We start from the raw sequence: 5,357 nt of genomic DNA on the forward strand, positions 1-5,357 counted from the left end.
ATGTGGAATATGTGAATGCCCAAGTAACCAGCTCCTATAGTTGAGCGAACATGCTCGTTCGAGTATTAGCATACTCAATGGTGCTTGCTTTTTGAGCGAGTACCACGCCCAGTTCGAACCCTCCCCACATTACCACTTCTTGCTGTGACGTGCCAGCATGCGCATGCACGCACGTCCACAGCAGTATGTGGCTGGCCGGGGTGCATATTACCAAAGGAGGCCTGAGTTCTCCTGTGCGGCCGATTCAGCCAATCAGCTGGCTGGAATCGGCACCACGTGACACAGCGGCGTGCCCGCGCATTGCCGTGCACAGGATTGTGCGGCCTGAGTTCTCCTGTGCGGCCGATTCAGCCAACAGCGGCGTGCCCGCGCATTGCCGTGCACAGGATTGTGCTTTGCCCGCGCTTTCACGTGCTCAGTGCCTTGCCATGCACTCGTGTGCACACAGGATTGTGCCTTGCCCGCGGTTTACATGCCACTCGTGTGTGTGCACAGACAGTTAATGATTTGGCAGGTATTTTTTGTGCTTTTGCCAAAGGTGATTATTTCTTTTGCGCAAGTGGATTTGCCAGCGGAAGTTTTACACAGGAAAGTGGATTTGCCAGCGGAAGTTTTACACAGGACTACTAAAAGCCAAGGTAAGCTGCTGCATCTGCTCATTTAATTGCGCTCTTACTTCCCCTGCGCGCATTGGCGGAGAGGCGGCCAATTCTGCATGCCGCTGCATTGTCCACGAGCGCGATCCCCAGCATGCCGCTGCATTGTCTCCGCGATCCCCAGCATGCCGCTGCATGCATTGTCGCCGCTGCATTGTCCACGAGCGCGATCCCCAGCATGCCGCTGCAGTGTCGCCGCGATCCCCAACATGCCGCTGCATGCATTGTCGCCGCTGCATTGTCCACGAGCGCGATCCCCAGCATGCCGCTGCATTGTCCACGAGCGCGATCCCCAGCATGCCGCTGCATTGTCCACGAGCGCGATCCCCAGCATGCCGCTGCATTGTCTCCGCGATCCCCAGCATGCCGCTGCATGCATTGTCGCCGCTGCATTGTCCACGAGCACGATCCCCAGCATGCCGCTGCATTGCTACGTGTGGAGACGCGGTTACCTGAGATTTGTGCGCTGCTACGTGTGGAGACGCGGTTACCTGAGATTTGTGCGCTGTGCGCTGCTACGTGTGGAGACGCGATTACCTGAGATTTGTGCGCTGTGCGCTGCTACGTGTGGAGACAACACCCAAGATTTGTGCGCTACGTGTGGTGAGTACGTCACCTGAGATTTGCGCGACGCCACCTGACGCAACCTGTCTTTTTTTGCAGATTTGTGCGCCTTATTGCAAAATTACGTGTGGCGAGGATCCTGACGTTTGGACACGTTTCGAGAAGAATTTCGCTTCGCTCGGACACCATCTGACATCACTCAGCGAGGTAAGCTGCTGCATCTGCCCAAATTTTGATCGCGTGCATCTGCTGATATGCGCATATTTGGCGCATATTTGCAGGTTTTCGCTTGCATCTGCTGATATGCGCATACTTGGCGCATATTTGCAGGTGTTCGCTTGCATCTGCTGATATGCGCATATTTGGCGCATATTTGCAGGTGTTCGCTTGCATCTGCTGATATGCGCATATTTGCCGGTTTTCTCCTGCATCACCAGATATGTGCATTTTTGCTTGCATGTGGTGATATGCTCTCCGTTTTCCACAGGACGACTCGTGTGGAGAGGAACCTGACATTTGGCTGCGTTTTGTACAACGTACGGAACCGGAGATTGGCGTTTTAGGTGCTGATCTCACATTTGCCACCCGCCTTTTGGAGAGGACGACTCTTCTGGAGAGGAATTTCGCTTTGCTAGGACACCACCTGACGTCACTCGGCGAGGTAAGCAGCTGCTGCATCTGCCAAATTTTTCATTGCTTGCATCTGCTCATATGTACATGCAGGCATGCGTGTGTACATGCAGGTATGCGTGTGTACATGCAGGCATGTGTACGCGCATGTATGTATGTATTTATGTATGCATCTATGCATGCATGCATAGATGCATGCATGTATAGATGCATGCATGACTGTATACATGTATGTATAGATGCATGCATGCCTGTATGCATGTACAGTTAGGGCCAGAAATATTTGGACAGTAACACAATTTTCGCGAGTTGGGCTCTGCATGCCACCGCATTGGATTTGAAATGAAGCCTCTACAACAGAATTCAAGTGCAGATTGTAACGTTTAATTTAAAGGGTTGAACAAAAATATCTGATAGAAAATGTAGGAATTGTACACATTTTTTTACAAACACTCCACATTTTAGGAGCTCAAAAGTAATTGGACAAATAAACATAACCCAAACAAAATATTTTTTTTCAATATTTTGTTGCGAATCCTTTGGAGGCAATCACTGCCTTAAGTCTGGAACCCATGGACATCACCAAACGCTGGGTTTCCTCCTTCTTAATGCTTTGCCAGGCCTTTACAGCCGCAGCCTTCAGGTCTTGCTTGTTTGTGGGTCTTTCCGTCTGAAGTCTGGATTTGAGCAAGTGAAATGCATGCTCAATTGGGTTAAGATCTGGTGATTGACTTGGCCATTGCAGAATAATCCACTTTTTTGCACTCATGAACTCCTGGGTAGCTTTGGCTGTATGCTTGGGGTCATTGTCCATCTGTACTGTGAAGCGCCGTCCGATCAACTTTGCAGCATTTAGCTGAATCTGGGCTGAAAGTATATCCCGGTACACTTCAGAATTCATCCAGCTACTCTTGTCTGCTGTTATGTCATCAATAAACACAAGTGACCCAGTGCCATTGAAAGCCATGCATGCCCATGCCATCACGTTGCCTCCACCATGTTTTACAGAGGATGTGGTGTGCCTTGGATCATGTGCCGTTCCCTTTCTTCTCCAAACTTTTTTCTTCCCATCATTCTGGTACAGGTTGATCTTTGTCTCATCTGTCCATAGAATACTTTTCCAGAACTGGTCTGGCTTCTTGAGGTGTTTTTTGGCAAATTTAACTCTGGCCTGTCTATTTTTGGAATTGATGAATGGTTTGCATCTAGATGTGAACCCTTTGTATTTACTTTCATGGAGTCTTCTCTTTACTGTTGACTTAGAGACAGATACACCTACTTCCCTGAGAGTGTTCTGGACTTCAGTTGATGTTGTGAACGGGTTCTTCTTCACCAAAGAAAGTATGCGGCGATCATCCACCACCGTTGTCTTCCGTGGACGCCCAGGCCTTTTTGAGTTCCCAAGCTCACCAGTGAATTCCTTTTTTCTCAGAATGTACCCGACTGTTGATTTTGCTACTCCAAGCATGTCTGCTATCTCTCTGATGGATTTTTTCTTTTTTTTCAGCCTCAGGATGTTCTGCTTCACCTCAATTGAGAGTTCCTTTGACTGCATGTTGTCTGGTCACAGCAACAGCTTCCAAATCCAAAACCACACACCTGGAATCAACCCCAGACCTTTTAACTACTTAATTGATTACAGGTTAACGAGGGTGACGCCTTCTGAGTTAATTGCAGCCCTTAGAGTCCATTGTCCAATTACTTTTGGTCCCTTGAAAAAGAGGAGGCTATGCATTACAGAGCTATGATTCCTAAACCCTTTCTCCGATTTGGATGTGGAAACTCTCATATTGCAGCTGGGAGTGTGCACTTTCAGCCCATATTATATATATAATTGTATTTCTGAACATGTTTTTGTAAACAGCTAAAATAACAAAACTTGTGTCACTGTCCAAATATTTCTGGCCCTAACTGTATGTAGAGATGCATGCATATATGCATGCATGTATAGACGCATGCATGTATAGATGCATGGGCGCATGCATGGACACATGTATGCATAGACGCATGTATAGATGCATAGACGCATGTATAGATGCATAGGCGCATGCGTGTATGCATAGGCGCATGTGTGTATGCATAGGCGCATGCGTGTATCCATAGGCGCATGCGTAGGGGCGTGTATGCATAGGGCATGCATAGGCGCGGGCATGCACGTATGCATAGGGCATGCATAGACGCATGTGTGCATGAACGGGCGCATGCATGGACGGACGCATGCATGTATGCATAGACGCATGCATGTATAATTATTCTGATCTGGTTGGGGGAGTAGTGGTCATTGTAAGTGGGTTGAGCGGATCTAGGAATCAGTAATAATGGTGGGATGTGACTGTTAACCTGCTGATTTTTCGTTATTTCCTGCAGATCTGACGTTCTTGAGAACGGGAAGGCTGGCGGACAGTGAAGAGACCCTCGACGTTCAGCAATCTTGAAACCCTTCTTTTTATGAACTTTTTTTTCCCAGTGACTCTTTTTTTTTTAATACGTTTTTAAAAAAAAAAAAGAATTATGACGCAGGATCCTGAAAAACTGCGCAATATTTTACTGCAATGCAGTAAACAGAAAAGACCCATAAACACAGCGGCCTTTGGTCTATATCACGGAATGAACCTTGTTGTAACATCCACACTAGCAATAAATTATAAAATCTGAATTGGGTGGAGTCTGTCGTGTTTTGACTGTACGTTGCAGTTGGTGGTGCGCCCTGTCCTGCTCCTGATGCAGTTGGCGGTGCGCCCTGTCCTGCTCCTGATGCAGTTGGCGGTGTGCCCTGTCCTGCTCCTGATGCAGTTGGCGGTGTGCCCTGTCCTGCTCCTGATGCAGTTGGCGGTGTGCCCTGTCCTGCTCCTGATGCAGTTGGCGGTGTGCCCTGTCCTGCTCCTGATGCAGTTGGCGGTGCGCCCTGTCCTGCTCCTGATGCAGTTGGCGGTGTGCCCTGTCCTGCTCCTGATGCAGTTGGCGGTGTGCCCTGTCCTGCTCCTGATGCAGTTGGCGGTGTCTGTTATGTGGCATGTGTATGACTCCTGTTCTGTGGTGTGGCTCCTCGGATCTGCTAGGGCCCAGTTCTTAAGATCGCTGGGCCGTCCTCTTACTCGGCTGATGTCCCCGCTTAGGTAGGGCCACTGTCATCCTCCCTGTAGCACAGGCTTGGTTGCCTGGATACTGTGTGACTCTCCTGTGTTCCCTGTGTGCGTGTATACTACTAGACTACCACTCCTTTGGTCACGATCGTGTGGGCCCTCTGCTTTATCTGCTCACACGATTGTAACAGTCTGTTCAGAAAGCCACTCACTACTCCTTTCTTTTTGGGCCCAGTGGTGCATACAGACATAACATTAGGGCCACACTGTGTATACTTGTGAACACGAGACAAAACAGGGGTATCCATTTCGGAGGTTCAATCCTCCTTTTGATGTGCAATATAGAAAAAAAAAGGTCTTGAAAAGGACAGGTTTTCTAAAAATTAAATATTATTTGGTCTCCTAAATTGCATTAATTCCTAAA

General features: G+C 48.5%; 1 long non-coding RNA gene across 2 annotated transcripts; it reads left to right on the forward strand.

Moving 5' to 3' along the window:
- The first annotated feature begins 235 nt into the window (after positions 1-235).
- Positions 236-4,506, forward strand: LOC136624776 (uncharacterized). 2 transcript variants are annotated; one of them, XR_010792426.1, is made up of 4 exons: positions 236-638; positions 1,320-1,427; positions 1,708-1,881; positions 4,218-4,506. It is a non-coding gene; the product is annotated as an uncharacterized lncRNA (long non-coding RNA). The 2 variants fall into 2 exon arrangements; XR_010792425.1 differs by lacking the exon at positions 236-638 and having other exon boundaries at positions 1,141-1,427.
- The last annotated feature ends 851 nt before the right edge of the window (positions 4,507-5,357 follow it).

Source organism: Eleutherodactylus coqui, chromosome 4 (assembly GCF_035609145.1).
Source record: "Eleutherodactylus coqui strain aEleCoq1 chromosome 4, aEleCoq1.hap1, whole genome shotgun sequence".
In the NCBI taxonomy this organism is placed as follows: Eukaryota; Metazoa; Chordata; class Amphibia; order Anura; family Eleutherodactylidae; genus Eleutherodactylus; species Eleutherodactylus coqui.